This window comes from Balaenoptera borealis (genome assembly GCF_965194805.1).
Source record: "Balaenoptera borealis genome assembly, chromosome: 10".
In the NCBI taxonomy this organism is placed as follows: Eukaryota; Metazoa; Chordata; class Mammalia; order Artiodactyla; family Balaenopteridae; genus Balaenoptera; species Balaenoptera borealis.
Genome location: NC_138874.1, coordinates 35,975,226 through 36,000,868, shown reverse-complemented (window position 1 = coordinate 36,000,868; position 25,643 = coordinate 35,975,226). Strand labels below are relative to the sequence as shown.

The following is a 25,643-nucleotide window of genomic DNA, read 5'->3' as shown; positions in this document are numbered from 1 at the left end:
GGAATGCTATGGTGAATTAAATTGGGTAATTTGTGAAAGAATGTTGATTATAAACACATTCTTAGGAAGAGGACCTGAACCAGTGCAGAAAAAGTTTCAGTTTTACATAATTACTGGGCTCTGCCAGCGTAACGAACCCTGTTCTACAGTAGGGTATGTATAAATTAATTGAATGTAGATTATATCATCATTTAGTTTGAAAATATTTTGTAAAGTAAGCCGTATTGCTCTTGTCCTTTCATACTGGAAGAAATCTGCAATAGACAGAAACCAACCAGGATGACTCCAGTCTGAACTCAGATCACGTGAGACTTTAATCGTTGAACAAACAGAACAATTAATAGCAGTTATACCATTGAAATGTCGTGATCCAGCATCAAGGTCATAAACCATATTGCCCATATGAACTCCAGAATACAATTACACTGTTATCCCTAGTAAAACTTGTTCCATTGATCAGTGTTTTAGAAGAACAGGTGATAAAGCATTTTGACTAGCTGGCCTAAATTTTAATCACTCAGAAGTGGTTTTATTCTCCAAAAAATAAATGGCGCGCGGGCTCAAGACACACCGGCTTCAGTAGTTGTGGCGTGCAGACTCAGTAGTTGTGGCCCACTGGCTTAGTTGTTCCGTGGCACGTGAGATCTTCCCGGGCCGGGGATCGAACCGGGTCCCCTGCATTGGCAGGCGAATTCTTAATCACTGCATCACCAGGGAAGTCCCCTTTTAATAAGTCCCCTTTTAAAGGGAGAATCGCAGTCTCCCTTTTAATATACCTTAAGCCCAAAGAATCCATGAAAAATGGTTACAGAAAATAAGACAATAAAATATTGTAAGGACTATAACAGAAGCATATAGTGCACAGTTCATATAGACACATCCCAAGCAGTTACAAAGTATATTAAAAGGGAGGCTGCAATTTTAAAAGAATAAGAAAAATTATACCCACAAACTCCCAATCTTTCCTGAAACGTTGCAATCTGAAACCCTATTGTAGGAAGCAGAAGATTCCAGGAGACATTGTACAAATGAAGGACTCGAAACCCTGTGGTTGGATAAGGAATTCTGGAAGGAAGGTATCCTCACCCAAGGAGAGAAGGTTCCTATACTTCTATAACATCACATCCCTGTACAATTCCCATTGATCTTGGTCCATGCTTTCTCACTCCTCTTGACAGAAATCTATGGCCACATCCTGGAATGTCAGCAGTCCCTGAAATTAAAAGTACACATGCCATGTGGCCACGGGAAGAGTTCATAATATGACCCAAGAAGAAAACAGCAAGTTAAGAGAAGGTTTTAATTTACAAGAGTGTCTTCAATTATCCACTAATATATATATATATATAAATATATATATATATATATATAAATATATATATATATATATATATATATATATATATATATATATTTTACAAAGTAACTTTCTCTACCTTATTTCTAACTACAAGAAAAGAGTATGGCATGTGATCCACAAAACCAGTATAGAGACTATACTTGTCTGGAAAAGAAATGATAAAATGATGGTTTCAACACAGGCATATGCATTTTTGAGTGTTTTATTTATATCAAACTGGATAAAATGTGTGTATTTCTCATAGAGAAAAGACCTGTCGAGGTAGAAATGTACCTTTCAACTATTCATGGGTACACAAGTACACTGGGGAGATTGTAAAAGGGCAGATTGTGATTCAGTAGGTCCGGTGGGCCTGAGTTCTATTTTTTTAACAAGCTCATTTTTAAGTAGTGATGCCACAGTCTCTGATTCATTAACCACAACTGTGAATATCAGAGACATAATTAGAAAGGTAAAAATTCATATTTAATTTTGAACTTAAAGTGTTTTATGGATTTTACACCTTTAATAGAATAGTGAGCACAGCAGCAACAATCATTTGTGAATATTTACTATAGACTGTGTATCTTTCTAACTTTTTGTGTAGGATTCCAGGAAAAAGGCCTGGGCTGCGGCCACAGTGGGCGTGGCCCCCAGGCCGGGCCGCCCCTCCAGGACCCCCAACGGGGCCCTGCGCTCCTGGCGGCTCCCTCCCCCGCCGCCCCGCTCCCTCCCGGAAGGCCTCGGGGCAGAGCGGTCCCACCCACTGCGCGCTGAACAGAGCCCGCGTTTCCTCAGAGCTGGAACTCCCGGCTCGGGCGGGGTCTCTTCCTTCCGCCTTCACGGAACTGCCCCAGAGCCCGAGGGGAGGGCGACCTCACTGAGGCTGCCGGCTCTGGAGGTGCCCCGGCGGCCGAAGCCGTGACAGTCGCGGGGACGGCGGGCCGGGTAAGTGGGCGCCGACCCTCCGCCTGGTCTGGTGCCCGGGCGGCAGCACAACACCAGCTTCTGAGGGGCAGGGGTTCGCTGCCGCCCGCCGCTGCTGTGCAGAAAGAGCGGCCTCCAGCGTCTGGTCCCCGGGAACTTCGGTCCCTCCTCCCGCCCCTGCCCTCGGCCTGGCTCGCGAGGCCTGGTGGGCGTGGGGAGGGGGTCGGCCTGAGCGTCCTGAGGGGAAACGGGGCAAGGGAGGCGCAGGGTCCGGCTGCAGCGTCAGCGCCCCTCCTCCCGACTGCGGGGAAAGCGGCTGAAAACTCCTCCCGAGGCGCGCAGGCCCCTTATTCAGCCGAGTCCCTCTGCGCTCCTTCCTCCCTGAGCTAAAGTACCGGGGGGAGGGGACAGGGCAGGGGACTGGCGCAGGTAATGGGGAACATCAAAAGGTGATTGTTAACTAAGGAAAACCAGCTCTCCCAAGGTGAGGAATGCAGCGCTTTTCTTTGCCTGGGCTCACTCACTGAAATCCTTCCTTTGATATGCACCTCAGCTCTCTGGGGCCTGCATTCCGTATTTGCATATCCTGAGTGCCTGAGGGCCCGCCGGCTCACATTGGAGGGCTGCAAGTGCTGAAGACTGTGACATCCTTTGTTTACTGATAGGGCAAGAAATATTCCATTTCCCACCGGCTTGAGGGGCAGACAGTGAAAAAAAGTCGGAGAATCTCACTCGGCCTGTACTTTGGTTTACATATAGACAATATTTATACTTAACTGTGCTAATAGAGGTTCTCAAGTCCAATCAACTTGTACTACTGCCCTCTATGTATCAATTTCATCAATATCATAAGATAAATGCCTATAGAATTGACTTAATCCATTTAAATAGGATAATGATTTTTAAAGGAAACATAATAGAAATATAACAACAAAACCTTTACCACTAAAGGCTGGGTCTGGAACAACCTAAATAAATGTTCCATTGTTAAAATACTGAAAGATGTAGTCAATAGAAATATCAACAAAAATGACAAATAATAAGGGTAGCAGAATGTTGAAATGTTCTATCTTTATCATTAAAGTGGCAGAAAATCATTTATTAGTAGACACTGGGGGCAGAAGATGCCTGATTTTATACCTTTGTCATATTTGTGCAGTTGTTTCAACAAGTAACTTAAAGACAAAATGGAAAAACAAGGAGGTTTGTGCCTGAGATCATGTTGATGTGAAACCAGGGATGGCCACCTTGTGCCAGGTGAGTTAAGTTTACCTGGCAGGTAGACCGCAGAGCTCCTGGGAAGCAAGGGTTGGAATTTTTCTGCTGGGTGCCCCTTAGGTTCTGTGACTTGACTGACTGACTGTGAGTCATGTTTCGGGAAAGACCTGATCACAGGAAAAGGGTGGGAATAGAGTGCTTTGGGGAGCAGCTAACAACATTCATCACAGCTCACGGCCTGAATGAAGTTTAAAGAAACAGGAAAACAAATGCTTCTTATGGAATCAGAGAATGTGAGGGCTGGACAATCCCAGAAAATGAGGAACACCCATCCCATTTTCCAGATGACAAAACAGAGGTCCAGCAAGGTGAAATCCCTCACCCAAGTTGCACCCGTCTCTCCTCCCCACTACGTGGTTCATGAAAGCAGGACTCTTCCTGTCTTCATCACTGCTGAACCCCAAAAAGGGCCAGGCATCTAGGAGCTGCTCCAAAAATTTGGGTTGACTGTAGGAACAATGCTATTTCTTTCTTTCTCACTCTTATTCAGGATTGTGCCAAGAACTCCCCAGGTTGCAATGTAATTCGATAAATGTAAATATTAATTGAGTTTTGCTGTGATGAGGACTTAGGCTTTGAAGGTAACAGACTTGGTTCAGATCTTGGTTCTGCCACTCCATAGCTGTTTGGCTTTGGGAAAATTACTAAACCTCTCTGAGACTATTTCCTCCTGTGTAAAGTGGGCATAAATCTATCTGAGCCAGCAGAGCACCTGCATGAGAGATGTGCACTAAATATTGGTCTTTCTCACTCTCCTACGCCATCTCTCTGTTCTTCCCAGAGAAGCTGTACAGAAGGATATAGTACCTTTTTAAAATAGTTAACTAATTAATTAATTAATGTGTTTTTGGCTGCGTTGGGTCTTCGTTGCTATGCACAGGCTTTCTCTAGTTGCGGCAAGCGGGGGCTACTCTTTGTTGCGGTGCGCGGGCTTCTCATTGCGGTGGCTTCTCTTGCTGCGCTTGTTGTGGAGCACCGGTTCTAGGCACGCGGGCTTCAGTAGTTGTGGTCTGCAGGCTCAGTAGTTGTGGCCCATGGGCTTAGCTACTCCGCGGCATGTGGGATCTTCCCTGACCAGGGCTCGAACCCATGTCCCCTGCCTTGGCAGGCAGATTCTTAACCACTGCGCCACCAGGGAAGTCCGATATAGTACTTTTTAAAGAGGGGTTTGAATTTATTTCAGATTGTGTACATTTTTCTTGTAGAAAAGATTATTCCACTATAGAAACATAAACACGCAAAACCACTCCAAATGCAGTATTCTATGGTTTAGATATTATCAGTCACATTTTATAAGTAATTGGGCAAATGCCAAAGCACTAGGTACTGGGGCGTAAGAAGACTCAAATCTGGGGTGACCCCACCCCAATTTCAAGAGCAGGGTGTGCTTTTCAAATCCATGTTTCATCTGTTCTTTGTTTCTCATCCATCCTCTGTGTCTGCCTTTCTCAAGAAGGCTCAGATCCTCGGCTTTCACACCCTGCCGGCTGGCTGTGCCCCAGCTCCCGGCCTGAAACCTCTGCGTGCCTGGGTGTGCCTGCTCCCCCTGTGCATCACCAGCTTTGCCAGGGAGCTGCTGTATCGTGCACTGCTTGCTGTACCCAGAGTACCTGGACCCTTCTGGTACATGAAGTGCACCCTCCTCACCATGTGTGCAGCCCATCCCCTTACCTTATATCCTGCCTGTAAGCCAGGCTTGGGGGTGACTACAGTGTGCATTCAGCTGTGTGAGGTGCTGGGATCAAAGTGAAGTTCCCAACTTTTGAAGTGGCAGGCTTGAGGGGCACACAGTGATTTAAAGTCGGGTCACCTGACTTAAAGGGGGGACTGATTGATTTAAAGCCAAGGCAGCTGACTTAAAGCCTGCGTCCCTCAGCTGCAGGACGAGACCAACTTTGGCGGTGCACGGGTTCGCTCCAAGCCAGCACTGCTGTTCAGGAAGAGATTCCAGTAGCGCCTTAGTGCAGGGGGACTTGGTCCGTTGTCTTGGCCCTGCCCTCAGAGGGGGGCCACCTGCTCTTCTGGAGGATCAGGGAGGGGGAAGTGCAGAGTCCCGGCTGGAGTTGCGGCACCGCTTGTCTGATGGCAGGGAAAGGGGGACAGGGCTGTGTGGTGTCCTGGGGCTGGACTCACCAGGTCGACTCAGCCTCTCAGCCTCCTAACCTCCCCCCCCCACACACTCCACAAGAGTTTCCAATAATATGTAATTGCGCCTTAGGTTCTCGGTCTTCAAACTCATCCCCAGGCTCCCAGGTCCCTTGATTCAGCCAATTCCTCTGTGCTCTTTCTTCTATTAGATACAGTCCCAGAGGGAGGGGCTGGGGGATGGGACTGGAGGGATGCCGGCAGCACTGGCCTCAGCTGACTAAAGAGATCCGGGGCCTGCGCTATCACACATGTGCGAGGACCCTTAAGGCGGAATCGAGGGGGCCAGTTAGAGGCAGTCCTTGCTGCCTCAAGTGAGTATGGATCACCGTTGGGTGGGGAGCACGCTGACCCCTGAGAAGTACTGTTAGGAGGATGTGTTCCTCCCTCGGCTTCAAGGACGTGGGTGGGCTTCAGGGCTCCAGTTCCCCTCCAGGCCTCCAGGTCCGACTGCACCGCAGCGGCCTTGCAGACCCGCCTTCCTGTCCCAGAACTTGCCAGGCTCCAGGAAGAATCCAGACAGCAGAGATGGTGCCTGAGGGCTCCAGCTTGAAAAGTGCTGTCCCTGGGGACCCAACAGTGGAGGGAGGAAGGGTGAAGGGAGTGGGGGTGTGGGGTCGGGAGGGGTGGCTGCCCTGGGAGACGTTGAGAGAGAAATATCGCCCCCCACACCCCCTGCCCCTGCAACTGACCCATTGATGCCATAGGATCTCAGGGCCTTTTAGTCAGAGATGCCTCTGCTTCTTTACTCCTGTGTTCAAAACTATGCAAAACCAACTCTTCATCCTCTTGCTGCCTTGCCAGGACTTTTAAAGCACTGTTCTTTTGAAGCACTCGTTCCCTAAACTGCAGTTTGGCGCTGTCCCAGCTATGTAAAAGTGTTCTCCTTAAACTGAGACTAAATCCTACTCTTTTGGAAAAACGGCCTTCACTTCACTGGAGATCGTCTTTTCTGCCCATTCCTTCCTTCTACTGCCCTCTTAAGAACCCCTGTGCTCAAAGAGCTTGGTGATTTATTTTTTGCTTGATGTCAAAAAGAAGCCTTCCCCATGCACCCCAAAAAGCTTTCCTGGAACATAGGTGTTTCACAACCATGACAGTGTTTTGCAGTTAGTATACACTGGGTAGAGTGCCTAGCAATCCCTCCAAGAGCCAGAGGTGAGCAGACCTTTACTTATTTGATTGGATGCCCTTCAAGTTTAGGAAGGTCCCATTCTTATGACCCAGCAGGTAAGACAGAGCCCTGGATGGCTGTGGCTGTGATTAGATAACTTCTGATGATTTTATTTCCCTTACTGAGCTGCTGCTTCTAGGTTAAATTCGTTTTATTACCTGTCCATTTTTAAAGAAAGGCTGACAAAGTCACTGTAACAGGTCAGGAGTCTGAACTCAGGGTTGGTCAAAGGTACTCACAGGGAGGAAGGTGGATAAAAATAGGTGGGTAAAATAGGAGGGTTGGCAAGTACAGCCAGGACACCCGTGTTCATCATGCATACTAATAAAGGCCAGAATCTCCTCATTTATCTCTGGTGGGAAGTTCTGATGGTTTCACAGGATCAAACTCAAATCATATTCAAACTAGGGGATTTCCCTGAGCATAAAAGGAAGTATCCGTCCCTAGCAGGAGTCGCTGCAGAGGAATAAAGACGTAGATGTAGAGAACGGACCTGAGGACACAGGGAGCGGGAAGGGTAAGCTGGGATGAAGTGAGAGAGTGGCGTGGACATATATACACTACCAAAGGTGAAATAGATAGCTATTGGGAAGCAGCTGCATATAGCACAGGGACATCAGCTCAGTGCTTTGTGACCACCTAGAGGGGTGGGATAGGGAAGGTGGGAGGGAGACACAAGAGGGAGAGGATATGGGGATATATGTATACGAATAGTTGATTCACTTTGTTATACAGCAGAAGCTAACACAACAAGGTAAAGCAATTATACTCCAATAAAGATGTTAACGACAACAACAACAACAAAAAAACCCAAAATCTAAGTCAATCAAGCCAACGGAGACAATGTAAGTGTTTACAGTTCAAGAAATCCACAAGGGAATCCTTTATTCTGTAGGCAATGAATGGTCCATTCGAAAAGGAAAAAAACTGTCTAAAATGTTGTCTTTCCATTTATTGTTCAGAACATCATTTTTATACCTCTGCTTTTCTTACTATTCAAAGCCAAGTCACGTGAGTTACAGGGAAGCAGCTGATGGATTTAAAGTTGGGTCACTTGATTTAAAAACCAGTGGCAGTTGATTGATTTAAATCCCGGTCATATGACATGAGGAGGGGGTGCTAAAAACTGCTTTTTCATCTCTGGCTCAGAATATCAGATTTACCTTGGTTTTTCTTATGATTTAGAAAACTTGAGCTGTCTCTCCTTGGAATCGTCAGGAGAAAAATACAGTATTTCAGGTTCATTCTTGAAACCAACTTCTCACGGTTAAGGTGTATTGGCTAAAAGATCTTCCTTCTTCAAGAGATTCCAAACCTCTGTAAGACACTTCATTGTAATTGGAGAAAAAAGAAGAATGAATTCAGGCCAGCAGCTGCAGGAGGCCAAGGCAGCCCCCAGGACTAGGGAAGGAGGAGGAGGAAGGGCTGAGTGTTGCCATTAGAGCAGACAACCTCCAGAGGGCGCTGAAGCACCGGCAGAGCCCACCTGCCACTCCCAGTTTGGCACTCCAGGGTCAGATTTGGGTTTGGAGATGGGGTTGCTGTAACCCCAAGGAGGTGAGCAGAGAGGAGGAGTTGATTACCGGTCTCCTCTGACTCTCTGACCCAAATTGCCTGGCTTCACAGGGGGGACAGGGTTTTGCTTTCAGCAAACTGATGGGGCACTTCCAGGCTGGTCGGGTTGCCCAGTGGCCCGACAGCCTGACAGGCTGACTGCGGTGTGACCGCCCTTTGTTTCTCCAGAATCTGTGCATCAGGAGGTGCATGGGTGCGGGAGCCCATCCACCGCCCCTCCCCCCAAGGGGGATGGCACCTTCCCTGGCTGTACCCTATGATCACCAGGTACTTGAAATGAATGCAAGTTTTTTGACTTCAAGGAAAAGCTCGCATAACCGTTTCTTCCTCATAATGTGTGGGATTTACTATAATGGAAGGACATTAGAAAGAACAGGTAGAAAACTCACCTGTTGGTCTCCATGTAGGAGTTTATTTTGCATGAATCCCTCCTACGTGAGTAGATAGCAGAGGTTGATTTTTGTTCCCGTGTGTGTAGTTGTGGCAGAGGATGTAGGTATGGTGATTTGAAGCCCTCAAAGAAATATTCTCAGAACTCTCAAGATTTCTCTTGATCGGAACCGAAAGAGACCTGGAAAAGGAGGAAAAGAAAAGGAGGAGGGAGAACGAATGACTGTTTCTCAGTAAATTCACCTTCCTGGTTGATTGTTCTGTCTTCTCATTTCTTTTAACTTCTATGTATGTCTAATGGAATAATGTAGAAAGGCTGATTTTTATGCTTTAAAAGATTTTACATCACAAAGAAACTAGAAGTGGCTAACAGAACTTATTCAAATCAATTTTGCATAGAGACTTTGATATTAAATTTGGATACTAAAATGGGTTTATCCCAATTTTCTCTTTCTTTTTGAGCGAATATTTGTAACATATTTTTGTAGATAATAATTTATCCTAGATATACAAAATTGTGAGAATGGGTACCATTTTTTACCACTTAAATGATTTCTTTTAAATGAATAGATTGTACACTTTAAATGCCAATGTTGTGTCTTACGTGTTGTTTTTTAATTCCTTGCTTTCCAAAACTTGTGTTTATTTAATTGATTTCTATCTAATAATCTGTGTCCCCCCTTTATTGTTTCTTACTTTATATTTTATTGATCTATAGTTAATTTACATTATTATATTAGTTTCAGAGGTACAGCATAGTGATTCATAAATGTTTAGGTTCTTCTCCATTTATAGTTATTATAAAAGAGTGGCTATATTCCCCATGCTATACAGTACATCACTGTAGATTATTGATTTTATACATAGTGGATTGTACCTCAAAATCTCCTACCACTATTTTGCTCCTCCACCCTATCTCTCCCTGCTGGTAACCACTAGTCTGTTCTTTAATCTGTGAGTCTGTTTTTTTGTTGTTATTGTATTCAATTTTTTAGATGCCACGTGTAAGTGATAACATACCATGCTTGTTTTCTCATACCATACCATGCTTTTTTTCTCATACCATACCATGCTTTTTTTCTCATAACATGCCATGCTTGTTTTCTCTGCGGCTTATTTTACTAAGCATAATACCCTCCAAATCCATCCATGTTCTTGCAAATGGCAAAATTTCATTTTTTGCTGAAGTCATCATAAAAAATCTTTTTTATCCACTAAGCTATTGATGAACACTTAGTTTGACTCTATATCTTGGCTATGGCAAATAACACTGTTATGAACATTGGTGTGCAGTTATTTTTTTTGAAATAGTGTTTTTGTTTTCTTCTGATATACCCAACAGTGAAATTGCTGGATATTATGGTAGTTCTATTTTTAGTTTTTTGTGGAACCTCCATTCTGCTTTCCACAGTAGCTGCACTACTTCACATTCACATCAAGAGTGTACAAGAGTTTCCCTTTCTCCACATCCTCACTAACCTTTGTTATTTGTGATCTTTTGGATGACAGCCATTCTGACAAGACTGAGGTGATATATCTCACAGTTTTGATTTGCATTTTACTGCCGATTAGCTATGTTTAGCATCTTTGTGAGTTCTGGCTGTCTATATGTAGTTTTTCCTTGGAAAAAATGTCTATTTAGGGCTTCTCATTTTTTAAAAAAAGATTTTGGGTGTTTTTTTGATATTGAGTTGTATGTGCTGTTTCTGTAGTTTAGGTATGAACCCTTGCTTGGTCATCTTTTTTGATGTTAACCTCTTATCATGTGCAAATATTGTCTCTCCCTCAGCAGGTTGTCTTTTCATTTTGTCTTTGGTTTCCTTTGCTGTGCAAAATCTTTTAAGTTTAGTGAAGTCCCATTTGTTTATTTTTGCTTTTATTTCATTTGCCTTAGTAGACTGAACCTAAAACTGTTGCTATCATTTATGTTGAAGAATGTTCTATATTTTCCTCTAGGGGTTTTATGGTTTCTGGTCCTACATTTAGGCCTTTATTCAGTTTTGCATTTATTTTATATATGGTGTGCTAAAATAATCTAATTTTATTCTTTTCCATGTAGCTGACCAGTTTTCCCAGTACCACTTATTGAAGAGACAGTTTTTTCTCCATATTGCCTGCTTTGTCATAAATCAATTAAATATAAGTGGGTGGGCTTACTTCTGGGGTCTCTATTCTATTCCAGTGATCTTTGTGTCTGTTTTTGCTCTGGTCCCTTTCTCTTTGATTACTGTCGCTTTGCAGTATAGTCTGAAGTCAAGGTGCGTGATGCCTCCAGCTGTGTTCTTTCTCAAGATTGTTTGGCTATTTGGGGTCTTTGTGTTTCTATACAAATTTTAAAATTACTTTTTCAAGTTCTGTGAAAATGCTTTGGTATTCTGATAGGGATTGCATTAAATCTGTAGATTGTCTTTGGTAGTATGGTTATTTTAACAGTATTAATTCTTCCAGTCGATGCACATGCTATATTTTTCCATCTTTTTGTGTTGTCTTCAACTTCTTTCACCAATGGCTGATAGATTTCTGAGCACATGTCTTTTACCTGCTTAGGTGTGTTTATTCCTAGGTATCTTATTCTTTTTGATGTCATTGCATATGGTATAGTTTTCTTAATTTTCCTTTCTGACAGCTTTGAGTTTTGTTTTTTCTTCTTTTTCTAATTCCTTCAGGTGTAATGTTAGGTTGTTTATTTGATATTTTTCTTGATTCCTAAGAATAAGCTTGTATCACTATAACTTCCCCCTGTGAACTGCGTTGGCTGTGTCCCATAGATTTTGGATCATTTTGTGTTCATTTTCATTTGTCTTGGGTATTTTTAGAATCCCTCTTTAATTTCTTCAGTGTTCCTTTCTTCCCCTTTTATTCCCTTCATCTGTGATGTGAGGACTATCTTTAATATTATGTTTGGATTTCTTTCAGTTTTGTTTATGTGTGTGTGTGTGTGTGTGTGTGTGTGTGTGTGTGTGTGTGTGTGTGATTATTTAAGTTGCTGAGCTCTTAATTTCACATGGACACTAACAACCCTGCATTGTTACTCTGCTCCCCCACAGTTACTGAATTTGACCTTATATTTTACATCTACTTGTTTTGTGTGTCCCTTAACTTCTTATTGTGAATATAGATGATTTTATTACTGTTTTTTTTTTCATCCTTCCTATTAGCTGTGTCCATGGTTGATTTACTACCTTTGTTGAATATTTGCCTTAACCAATGAGGTTTTTCATTTAGTAGGTTTCCTTTCCTAATTTTTATGTTTCAATCGTGACCTTTTCTTTTTCACTTAGAAAAGCCCCTTTAAGATTTCTCATAAAGCTGGTTTGGCGATGTTGAGCTCTTTTAGTTTTGCTTCTCTGTAAAACTTTAGATCTCACCATCAAATCTGAAGGAGAGCCTTGCTGGGTAGAGTATTTTTGCTTATAGGCTTTTCCCTTTCATGACTTTAAATATACCATGCCACTCCCTTCTGGCATGCAGAGGTTATCCTGAAAAGTCAGCAGATAACTTTATGCAATTTCCCATGTTTGTAACTTGTTGCTTTTCCTTTGCTCCTTTTAATAGTGTCTTTTTATCTTTATTTTTTTTTCCATTTTAATTACAATGAGTCTTGGTGTGGTCCTCTTTGGGTTGATCCTGTTTTGGCCTTACTGTGTTTATTGGACTTGGATGTCTGTTTTCTTTCCCAGGTTAGGGAAGTTTTCAACTCTTATGTCTTCAGGTATGTTCTACACTGCTTTGTCTTTCCTTTTTTGCTTCTGGGACCAGTATAATGCAAATATTAGTACACTTGATGTTGTTTCACAAGTCTGTTCAACTTTCCTCATTTCATTTTAATCTATTGTTTTACCGTTCATCTTCAGTGATTGCCAGTACTCTGTCCTTCAGTTTTCTGATTCATTCCTCTGTATCATTTAGTCTACAGTAGTTTCCTTTAATGTATTTTTCATTTTGGTTATTGTATTCCTCATCTCTGTTTTGTTGTTCTTTAATGGTCTAACTCTTTTTAAAAAAAAATTCTAACTTCTTGCTCTGGTCGTCCATTCTTCTCCTGAGTTCTTTGATCATCTTTACAGTCATTACCTTGAACCCTTTGTTGAGGAGATTGGCTATCTCCACTTCACTTAGATCTTCTTCTGAATTCTTATCTTGGTCCTTCATTTGGATCGTGTTTCTGTGTCACCTCATTTTTCTTAACTTCCTGTTTTTATTGCTATGTGTGTAGTAGGTTCGTTACATTTCCTGACCTTGGGGAAGTGGCCTTTTGTAGGAGCTGTCCTATGGGTCCCAGCAGCCCCCTCTCCCCTGGTCACTAGAGCTATATATTCTAGGTGTACCCCCTATGTGGGCTGCTTGGGCTCTTCTGCTGTGGCGGGCTGACTACTGTGGGTAGTCTGGTAGGCTTGGCTGCCCCCAGACTGCTTGTTTGCCAGGCTCTGCCTTGTATGGAGGCTGTCTGTGCTGCTTGGTGAGACTAAATCATAAGGCAGCTGGCTGCACAACTCTGGGGGACACCAAATCTGGTGCTGGTTCACTTATGGGTAGAATTGCAGTCCAGGTGATATCAGGGCTAGTGCCCAGTCACTGGTTCTGGGGCTATGCTGGCTACTGGGAGGAAGAGACAGGTTCTGCGTTCTGGCTGCAGGGCCCAGGAGCCACAGAGTTGGTGTTGGATCACTGTTCCTGACACAGCTCTCTGCAGGGCCGGGGGTATCCCTAATCTTGTGTTGGCATTCTGATGGGCAGGGTCAGGACCCAGCTGAGTCCATGGCTGCTTCTGGCCTGCAATTAAGTGGCCTGGTTACACAGGCTGCTGGGCTGTGGTATTCCTGGAGCTGGTGTGTGCCTGTTGGTGTATGAGGCTGATCCCACTGCTAAAGCAGGTTTGCTGTTGGGTAGGTCCAAGCTCCATCCAGTCCCTGTGCAGTTACCACCTGCCGATGGTGAGGCTGACTCCAAGGCCAGAGCAGGCTCACTTGTCAGAGGGGCCAGGGACTCTGGGGCTGGTGCCTGTCCACTGAGGTGTGGAGGCTGGTCCTGGGGCTTTTGGTGGCTGGACCCATGTCCAGGGGCAGCTGTGCACTGAGAGGATCTGAAGGCAGCCTGTTTGCTGGTGGATGGGGCTATGCCCCTGCTCAGTTAGTTGCTTGGCCTGCAGCATCCTAGTACTTGCGTCTGTAGTCTGGTGGAAATGGGTGGGGCTCGGTCCTGAGGCTGATAAGCTACAGGGAGGATTCTGAAATTATGCTTGCTGGTACCAGCGTCCACGAGGTAGAAGGAGCTCCCCCGAATGGCTGCTGCCAGTGTCTCTGTCCCTGAGGCTGTGCTGTAGTTGCCTCTTGCCTCTCTGGGAGACTCTCCAAGATCAGGAGGTAGGTGTGACCCGGGATCCTTTCAAATGACTGCTTCTGTTCTGATTCTCAGATCATGTGGGATTTTGTGAGCATCTTTTAAGAGTGGAATCTCTATTTCCCACATCCCTCTGGCTCTCTGGAAAATAAGCACTACTGGTCTTCAAAGCCCAACTTTCTAGGAGCTCTTCTTTCCACAACAGGATCCCTGGGCTTGGGAGCCTGATGTTGGCTTCATACCCCTTGCTACCTGGGAGCACCTCTGAAATTGTAATTATCCTCCCATTTGTGGGCCACCCACTTGGTGGTATGGGTCTTGACTCTATTGAGATTTTGCCCTTCCTTTCTGTCTTGTCGAGGTGCCTTCCTTATATCTTTAGCTGTAAAACATCTTTTATGGTAGGTCCCGGCCTTTTTCATCAATTGCTGTTCTGTAAACAGTTGTGACTTTGGTGTGCCCATGAGAGGCATCAAGCTCTGGGTCTTTGAATGCTACCATGTTGGACAATCTCTCTACTTCATTCCTAAATCATATTATTTAAGTTTTCTTAGTATCTTATTTGATTAGCGACAGTTTGAAATTTATTATCACTCATGTTTACTTCGCCTGTCTAAAAAAATTGAATAGTGCATTCATTCAGTTTGAAATGAAGGTAGTGACCTGTGAATTTCCATACCTCAAAAATCAAGGATAGGACAAAAGCCTTTTCTACTTGTGTTACCCTCAAACTCTGCACCCCACCCCAGCCTGGGGATTAACCTCTTGCACCCATGCTCACCTTCTGTTTTCGGACCGTTAACCATCATTGCATCTGTATGTGTGTTGACAACGTGAACTCTAGTCTTTGCAGTTTTTGTGTTTTGTTTTTTGGTTTAGGGAACAGTCCTACTATGAATGTACATTTACTGCTCTACTGAAGTTCATATATAAACCTGTCAAGCACATTACCAGAATTGGAATTGCTTGTATATACACTTTGATAAATTTTAGAGACAATGGTAGAACAGAAGTAAATTGTATTTCAAATGCCACAATATTCTCACACCATGAAAACCCTTCCCTTTTTAATATATTTGTGTGTAGTTTATCTTTATGCCCATACTATATTTCCCAGAGATGGGTAAGTGTTATGTTTCTTGCTGGCACATTTACCGTATTGTTCAAAGGCAGGCGTTTAGTGGTTTTAGCATGATCCTATTTCCATGAACTCGCAAATACAAGATCTTCTCTCACACTGTCTTTTACTCCCTGCTGTTTTATATTGCCCTCCTAATTCTCAGTCCTGGTCTTTCTTTATGTTCTTCATCAACCTGGATAGGTTATACTATTTTCTCCCTTATTCAAGACCAATAGAATAGAATAGAATACAACACCCAGAAGTAAACCCTGATATATGGCCAAATGATTTTTGACAAGTTGCCAAGACTTTTCAAAGTAGAAAGGATAGTATTTTCAACACATGGTGCTGAGAAGTCTTGTGGGCAACATGCAAAAGAAAGAGGATGGACCCTTACCTAACATCATATGCAAAAATTAATGAAAACGTATCAAGAAACTAAATATAAGACCTAATAATATAAAAAGTCTTAGAAGAAGATAGAGGACAAGAGCTTCATGATATTGGATTTGGCAGTGTTTTCCTCCATATGAAACGAAGGAACAACAAAGGTACAGCTAACAAAAAAATAAACAATTTTCAGTACATAAGTTAAAAAAAAAATGTGTATCAAAGAAATGTAAACAGAATAAAATGGCAACCCACAAGATGGGAGAAAATATTTCAGAGCCATCTATCTGACAAGAGATTTCTATTCAGAATATACAGAGAACTCCTACAACTGAACAAAAAGCAAACACCCTGATTCAAAAATGGATAAAAGACTTGAATAGATGGTTCTTCACAAAGATGTACAAATGACTAAGCACTTGAATAGATGCTCCATATCACTAAATGCATGTTTATATATTTGTGTGCATGCATATACACACAAGCACACACACACATACACAAGCAGAAAACAACTATTGGTGAGGATGTGAGGGAGTTGGAACCATTGTGCTATGTCAGAGGGAATGCAGAATGATACAGCTGCTTTGCAAAAGAGTATGGCAATTTTTCAGATATTGAAAAATAGACTTACTACATGATCCAGGAATTTTACTATGAGGTATACCCAAAGGTATTGAAATCAGGGTCTTAAAGAAATATTTGTACTCCAGTGTTTAGAGCAGTAATAATCACAGTAGCTAAAATATGAAAGCAACCTAAGTGTTCATCCACTAGTTCCTGGATAAGCAAAGTGTGGTATACCCATATAATACAATATTATTCAGTGTTAAAAAGGAAAAGATCTAGGAATATGCTACAACATGGATGAATCTTGAGGAAATTTAGCTACCAAAAATGCCATTTTTGTGACTTTTAGTGAGTCATAACAATACAACTACTTATTTCAATTATATGGGGGTACTTAGTGTAGTCAAAACCATAGAAATTGGGAGGGCAATGACGCTTTTCAGGTGGTTATGGAACAAAAAGGAAAGTTATATTTAAAGGATATAGAGTTACAGTTTTAAAACGTAGAAAAGAATTAGAAAGATAAATGGTGATGTTGATCGCCCAATAATATGAATGCATTTAATATCACTGAACGGTGCACTTTATAATAACTAACATGTTATATTTTATGTTATTTGATTTTACCAACATACAAAATTGGGAAAGAATGTAATATCAGGAAAGGGAGTGGACCTGGGATAGAGCAGAGAGTAATCAGAAGGGTGAGACACTGCATATGTTGAAGAAGAAGAGCTGAGAGTCTTCATTGGCCAGAAGAGACTTTATAAAAGAGAAAAAAAAAATTACTCTGAGGGTGTATTAGGTAGATATCTGTGGGTGTGCTGCTATCTCCCATGGGTTATCTTAAAGAGTCTTTAATAAAGTCCATAAGGCTTGCTGAGGCTTTTTTAAAAACTGGATTCCCTAGGAGATAATTAGAGGGTGGTACTTAAGTCTATGTCTAGGTTGACAGATTTTGCAGGGAAGACGAACCTGAGAACAGTGGAGGTCTTAAGAGTGTAAGTACATGGAAATTAGAAAAAAATAATAATGAAGGGAATTAGGAAAACTTTGGACTTTGAAGGTCATGTATTATTACTGAGTCAGACCTGAGGTTTCTAAGGAGTTATATACACAGTTGCTATTTGGATTACTTGTTGATAAAGATAAGTGGAAAAACTAGAGTCATTCCCAAGTGTAGGTAAGATATAATGAGAGGATGGAGGTGGAAAGTAGGGAGACCCAGAGAAAAGTGGGAAGGTCATATTGGGCCAAGATGGTGGTAATATCCGACAGAACAGACGGTAGGACAGACGATGGATTCATCTTTTTTATTTCGCCTCCCCCCCCCCTCATCCTTAATAATTCTTTGGGAATATTTCACTGCTCTGTGATGCAGGTACAGAATTCGAGTGAGGAGGCTACACCTTCAGTGTCCAGCTGTCTGAGTCCTCAGTGTGCTTCAAATGATGGAGAACTATTGCTTCTTTATGAGAAGGGTTAGTACCTCGTAGCTAAGCTTAAGCTGGAGCTTATGCAATATTGATTCCATTTTATATATACTGTTGGCATGGAGGTTCCTCCTCCTCTTTTCTTGAACATTATGAAATGAATCTATATTTCTCAGTATTTGGGTATATCAGATAAATACGTTAAGTAAAGGAATCTTATATATTGCTCCCTGCATAGTTTGCTCTTTCTTGTTTCTCTTTTACCTTTACTAAATTAGCACAGGGAGAGACCTTGAAATGTTCTAATCAGGAGAGATTAGAACATCATATTTCTAGAGAGGTTGGTTGGACAGAGCAGGGGTCCCAGTGAGAATCCAAGCTTCTGTTTCTACTTGGAAGTGTACCTGTGTAGAATAGAGGGCTCCAGGAAATATCCTAGAATATTCCAATGTCCCTGTGGGAGATCATTAAGAGAGGCAGGATCTGGTACCAGATCAGTGTACTATGACATGTTTGTCAGTCATCTGATGTGAGATTCTCAGAGCCAATCCCATATGGTAGGGCTGAGTGCAGAGTGATGAAGAACCTGTGAAAGCCTTTGATTGCATGTTAAAGATGAAGCTCTGATTTCGGGGAGAATTTTCTTACCTGACTGAATGTCACCCTTCTGTGGGGATGAGATTCTGTGCTTTTCGTCTGTTGATGACCACTGACTGCAGATCATTAGAGGATCATGTCTAGAAAACATTCTTTATTTAATTTCTTAAAGAAGAAAGCATAGAAAGCATTTTTATCCACTTTCAAATTGAGGATCAAGGGGAATGACATCAGTGAAAATGTCAGAGTAGGGAGCTCTGGCTTGTGTCCATCCCCAGAAACACTGACATACGTGGTAAAACCTGTCAAAATGACCCTATCAACACCTGTAAGTTTTCTTTTCTTTTCACGCTGTAGATTTATCTTTCATTGAAACTTGACTTACTACAGGATGTGGAGAATAAACAGGGAAGTAGAAACTGTATTTCCTGATGAGAGAATCACTAAGTCACATTAGCTGTTCTGAACTCTGCCTTACTCACCGTGACTCTAATTAAAACAAACAAACAAACAAAACACTTTTTTTTTGGTAAGTCAGTTCTGACATTTCCTCGTTAAAGACAAGGTAACAGATACAGACTTAGATCTACCAGAATTGAGCAAACTTTTGATTGTACCTGTGTTGAACATATGAGCATGACCTGCTACAAATCTTCATTATACTTATTGCCACAACGGACAAATTCCCTTTTTCCACTCCTGATATGTTGCATGTAAGGAATGCATAGGTCACTAACCCCAGCTGGTCACAGGTAAACTCTGCCCTGCCACATGGATTACTGCATGTTTTCCTGCTGGAAGACCACACATTCTCGAGGATCATGCCTGCAGAGTATCTGGGCTCTTCTTTTTTTCTGGATAAAGGTTAGATAATCACCTAATTTTATGAGAAATATATAAATTGTATTTGCATATTCTTCAGGTTTTTATTTATCCATTCTCTTTCAAGTCCTAAGTGCAAATATTAAAGTGATTTCCAAGAGGGTGGTATATAAGACAGCTCCAAAATTAGCAATAAATCATAATACAATTGTGAATGCATTAATGTGTGATTAATATGTAGATACTTATGTAAATGCAAGTTTAGTAATGCTTTGTGGAGAGCTTCAGAATCTAGGTATTAAAAAAAAAAAAAGAAGGAGTTCTTGAAACTCTCAGGGAATTATAGAGAAGTCTTTGTGTCTATAAATATCATTCTGAAATAATGCATATTCTCAGAAATAAACTAGGCATAACATTGTAGGAAAAAACTTCATGAAATGAAAGAGCATGTGAGATGGCCATACAAGAAAAAGAATATTCTCAGAGAATAATGAACAGTGTGGAGTTCAGCAGAGGGGTCATACACATTCAGAGAGCAAAACTTTGGAGAGCCTAATTGTGAGTTCCTCATATTTCATCTTTGGAGACACGGTAGTCATTTGAAATATGATGCTATAAGATGACGTTAACATACTTAAATACTTTCGTTTAGAAATGACCACTTAGAACCAGAGTAAATGAAAGAGAACACAACATTATGTTTATGTTGATTTTTAAAGACCTCAGGTGAGTGCTGATTATTTAAAAATGCATGATGTCTTTCACTGCAAAGTAAATGAGCTGTTACAGTGGAGGATTACTGGACTGAATGTCAATATTATGACATAGTATGAGTGTGTTTCGTGTTTGGTAATTGCAACCATTGTTGCTTTTGTTGTGGTCATCCATTTACAGTGCTTGGTGTCAGTTGATTTATCTCTTGTAAAAATAAAATACAGTCTGTGTGCGTGTGAAAAAAAAACATACATGATGTCTTGACTAAAGTTGTATGGAATTTGAGATCTGGAAAAAAGCATTTCTTTTCTGTAATGCTAGGATGATAATTGGACATTTTTGCAAGAAAGAGATTTCAGGATGCAAATCTCGTGTCTCTAAGGTGGGAAGTCAGTTCATGGTGGAACATTCTATTAAACTTGTGTGAGTGGAGAAATATTTCTTTGGAAGGAAGAGGTCACGAATCCCTTTTTAATAGTTAATGGTTTATAGCATACCGAATGAGCAAAATGGCTATTTCTGAACTTTAGAAAAAAATAATATAGTTTTTCTGCATTTATAACATGAGGCTGATGTAAAATATCAAAAATTCTTTATTTTGAAAAGCAATGTAATCAATTTGACATAATTCATATATATTGAACCTGTGGTACACACACACACAGTAAAACTTACATTCAGAAAATTGTTTGCACTTAAGAAATATTTTCAAGTGTAGTTGATTTACAATGTTGTGGGTTTTTTTAAATACATGTTTATTGGAGTATACTTACTTTATAACACTGTATTAGTTTCTGCTTTACAACAAAGTGAATCAGCTATATGTATACATATATTCCCCATATCCCCCCCCCCTTGAGCCTCCCTCCCACACTCCCTATCCCACCCCTCTGGGAGACATAAAGCACCGAGCTGATCTCCCTGTGCTATGCGGCAGCTTACCACTAGCTATTTTACATTTGGTAGTGTATATATGTCAGTGCTACTCTCTCACTACGTCCCTGTCTCCCCTTGCCCCTTGTGTCCTTAAGTCCGTTCTCTACATCTGTGTCTTTATTCCTGCCCTGTCACTAGGTTCGTCAGTACCATTTTTCTAGATTCCATATATATGTGTTAGCGTACGGTATTTGTTTTTTCTCTTTCTGACTTACTTCACTCTGTATGACAGACTCTAGGTCCAACCACCTCACTGCAAATAACTCAATTTTGTTCCTTTTTATGGCTGAGTAATACTCCATTGTATAGATGTGCCACATCTTCTTTATATATTCATCTGTCGATGGACATTTAGGTTGCTTCTATGTCCTGGCTATTGTAAATAGTGCTACAGTGAACATTGTGGTACATGTATCTTTTTGAATTATGGTTTTCTCCGGGTATATGCCCAGTAGTGGGATTGCTGGGTCGTATGGTAGTTCTATTTTTTAGCTTTTAAGGAATCTCCATACTGTTCTCCATAGTGGCTCTATCAGTTTACATTCCCACCAACAGTTCAGGAGGGTTCCCTTTTCTCCACACCCTCTGCAGCCTTTACACATTGTTGTATTAATTTCTGCTGTGCAGCAAAGTGATTCAGTTTTATATATATCTATCTATATATCTATCTATATCTATGTATCTATATCTATATATCTATATATATTCTTTTCCATTATGGTTTATCACAGGGTATTGAATATAGTTTCCTGTGCTCTACAGTAGGTCTTGGTGGGTTGTCCATCCTATGTAGAATAGTTTGCTTCTGCTATTCCAAAACTCCCAATCTTTCCTTCACTCTCTCCTTGGCAACCACAACTCTCTTTTCTATATCTGTGTGTTTGTTTCTGTTTCGCTGACATGCTCATTTGTGTCCTGTTTTCGATTCCACATGTAGGTGATATTATATGGTATTTGTCTTTCTCTCTCTGACTTACTTCACTTAGTATCATTATCTCTAGGTCCATCCATGTTGCTGCAAATGGCATTATTTCATTCTTTTTTATGTCTGAGTAATATCTTTTGTATACGTATACCACACCTTCTTTATACACTCATTTTTCAATGAACATTTAGGTTGTTTCCATGTCTTGGCTGTTATAAATAGTGCTGCTATGAACATAGGGTTTCATGTATCTTTTTGAATTATAGTTTTGTCTAGATATATGTCCACAAGTGGGATTGCTAGATCATATGGCAACTCTCTTTATAGTTTTTTTGAGGAACCTCCATACTGTTTTCCATAGTGGCTGCACCAACTTACATGGCCACCGACAGTGTAGAAGGGTTCCCTTTTCCCCATACCCCCTCCAGCATTTGTTAATTGTAGATTTTCTTTTTAATGATGGCCATTCTGATCAGTGTGAAGTGATACCTCATTGTAATTTGGATTTGCATTTATCTAATAATTAGTGATGATGAGCACCTTTTCATGTGCCTATTGGCTCTCTGTATGTCTTCTTTGGAGAAATGTTTATTTAGGTCTTCTACCCATTTTTCCATTGAGTTATTTGTTATTTTGTTATTGAGTTGTATGAGCTGTTTGTATGGTTTGGAAATTAAGCCCTTGTCAGTCTCATCATTTGCTAATATTTTCTCCCAGTCCATAGGTTGTATTTTCATTTTGATTATGGTTTCCTTTGCTGTGCAAAAGCTTATAAGTTTGATTAGTTCCTGTTTCTTTTTTGCTTTTACAGTAAGTCCCCTACATATGAACAAGTTCTGTTCCAAGAGTGCGTTTGTAAGTTCAATTTGTTTGTAAGTCCAACAAAGTTCGCCTAGGTACCCAACTTACACAGTCGGCTGTATGGTATTGTACCGTAATAGGTTTATAATACTTTTCACGCAAACAATACATAAAAAACAAGCACAAAAACAAAGAAAGCATTTTTAATCTTACAGTACAGTAACTTGAAAAGTACAGTAATACAGTACAACAGCTAGGATACTCGGGCTGGCATCGAAGGAACAGGCGAGCAGAGTTACTGATTGGAGGAGGGAGGGGAGGTGGGAGATGGTAGGGGTGAAGGATTATCAACAGTAGGAGACAGAGGGCAAGCTGCAATTTCACTCATACCTGCCGTTGATGGCAAAGGTTCTGGTTCCTTGCTGGATTTAATTCTATCTACCCTCTTGAAAGAATGATCCATTGATGTCTGGGTAGTAGCTCTTTTTTTCTCATCATAGATGACAAGGTAACACTGGATTGCAATCTGAATGGCTGCTGCCACCTTTGGGTCCCATTCTAGGTTCGGGTCCTGTGCCTCAAAAACTAACAGTGCTTCCTCAAATAACGAAGATTCCCTTGCCATTTTCTGTGTCGTGAATCTCTTCAGTTCTTCAGTTACTTTTTCTTCCTCCTGTCCCTCTTCATCCTTTCTCTGGGCCTCCAATTCCATCAGTAAGCTCCTCATGTTGCACAGCAAGGAGTTCAGCGAAATCGTCCTCTTGCAGATCTAGCTCCAGCTTCTCGCTGAGGGTCACTACGTTGCTGAAGACCTCTTCGGACTTCTGATCTACCTTCTCAAATCCACAAAAATCATGAACAAACTGTGGGCAAAGGTTCTTCCAAACCCCATTCATCGTGACCGCCATACCCTCACACCATGCAAAGTCAATGTTTTTTATGGTCTTGTAGATGTTATAGTCCTCCCAAAGCTGTCCCTAGGTTGTTCCTGATTTGTCACTTACCTTTACTGCCTGACAAAAAGTGTGACATAAATAATATTTCTTGAAAGTCGCTATAACGCCCTGGTCCATAGGTTGGATGAGCAATGTAGTATTTGGTGACAGATGCAGTACTTTGACGTTGGGATGAAAGTCATCCATGAATGGGGGGTGGCCCAGAGCATAGTCGAGCAGCAAAAGAATGTTTTGCTGGAACGTCCTTCTCCAAGCAATATTTCTCTACATCTGGGATAAAGTGGTGGCAAAACCAGTCCTGGAACGTGGCCTGTGTAATCCGGGATTTGGGGTTACGCTTCCACACAACAGGAAGAGAGCCCTTGGCTATGTTTTTAAGGGTTCTTGGGTTCTGTGAATGATAAACTAAGAGAGGTTTCAGCTTCAATTCACCGGAAGCATTGCCACCAAACAACAGTTAGCCTATCCTTTGCTGCTTTACAGCCCAGCATCAACTTTTCCTCCTTACTGACGTAACTTCGGTCTGGCATCCTCTTCCAGTACAGTTGTGTCTCATCCACATTAAAAACCTGGTTGGGTAAATACACACCATCATCAATAATTTCTCAAAGTGTTTCTGGAAGTTCCTGGACAGCTATCCTATCTGCACTTGCTGTCTCTCCACTTACTTTTACATTGTGAAGGCTGGCTCTAGCCTTGAACCGATGAAACCAGCCATGGCTGGCATTAAAAGATGTGCCCTCTGATTCTTTGCCATGTTTCTTCTTCAAGTCTTCATAAAGGCTTTTAGCTTTCTCTTGAATCAGCATTAAGTTGAGAAGGACTCAGCGCTGATGTTGATCCTGCATCCGCACACTGAGAAGTTTCTCCATCTCCTCCATCACTTTTCCATGCTTCTTGGATATTGTGTCAACATCGTCGGCACAGCAGACTTCACATGTTCCATGATCTTGTCCTTGTTCTTTAGATTCGTGCCAATGATTGAATGATTCATATTATAAGAATGAGCGATGTCTAACATCTTTTTGCCTCGCTCCACTCTCTCAATTACTTTCACTTTTGTTTCCGTCATTATCGCTTGGCGCTTCTTAACAGTACCAGCTACATCACCTCTGCTTTTACGCTTGCTTCCAGACATCTTGGGCTTGAAATAAAGGTACTGTACTACTGTACTCTATACAGTACTGCAAAGTACACAAAAGCACAACCACATATAGAGGAAGCACGCACGTGACAATGTATGCCAGACACGTGAACTAACTTACATGATTGGACACGCGAATGGACGTTTGCATCTTTGAAAGTTTGCAACTTGAAGGTTCGTATGTAGGTGACTTACTGTATTTGTACTGCCTAGGGAGAACTACCTAGGAAAATTTTGGTATGACTTATGTCAGAGAATGTTTTGCTTATGTTCTCTTCTAGGAGTTATATGGTGTCCTATCTTATATTTAAGCATATAAGCCGTTTTGAGTTTATTTTTGTGTATGGTGTGAGGGTATGTTCTGACTTCACTGATTTGCATACGGCTCTCCAACTTTCAAAACACCACTTGCTGAAGAGACTGTCTTTTCCCCATTGTATATTCTTGCCTCCTTTGTCAAAGATTAATTGACCATAGGTGTGAGGGTTTATTTCTTAGCTCTCTATTCTATTCCATTGATCCAGGTATCTCTTTCTGTGCCAATACAATGTGGCTTTGATTACTGTAACTTTGTAGTATTTTCTGAAGTTTAGGAGGGTTATGCCTCCTGCTTTGTTCTTTTTCCTGGGGATTGTGTTCACATTTCTGACTTTTTATGGTTCCAGATACATTTTAGGATTATTTGTTCTAGTTCTGGGGAAAATGTCATGGGTAATTTGATAGGGATCACATTAAATCTGTAGATTGCTTTGGGTAGTATAGCCATTTTAACAGTATGAATTCCTCCCATCCAAGAGCGTGGGATGTCTTTCCATTTCTTTGAATCATCTTCAGCTTCCTTTACTAATGTTTTGTAGTTCTCAGTATATAAGTCTTTCACCTCCTTGGTGAGGTTTATTCCTAAGCATTTTATTTTTTTGATGCCATTAATAAAAGGATTGCTTGTTTACATTTCCTTTCTGATATTTCATTGTTAGTGTAAAGAAATGCAACCAGGGACTTCCCTGGTGGCTCCGTGGTTGAGAATCCGCCTGCCAATACAGGGGACACGGGTTTGAGCCCTGATG

The 25,643-nt window shown here is 41.5% G+C and overlaps 1 long non-coding RNA gene across 1 annotated transcript in view; it reads left to right on the top strand.

The window, feature by feature from the left end:
* The first annotated feature begins 3,469 nt into the window (after window positions 1–3,469).
* The window catches only part of LOC309635595, an 828,636-nt gene continuing 806,462 nt past the window's right edge, over window positions 3,470–25,643 (top strand). The window contains exons 1-2 of the long non-coding RNA XR_014248925.1: window positions 3,470–3,523; window positions 4,035–4,125. This is a non-coding gene — a long non-coding RNA (uncharacterized lncRNA). The remainder of the gene's footprint in view (window positions 3,524–4,034; window positions 4,126–25,643) is intronic.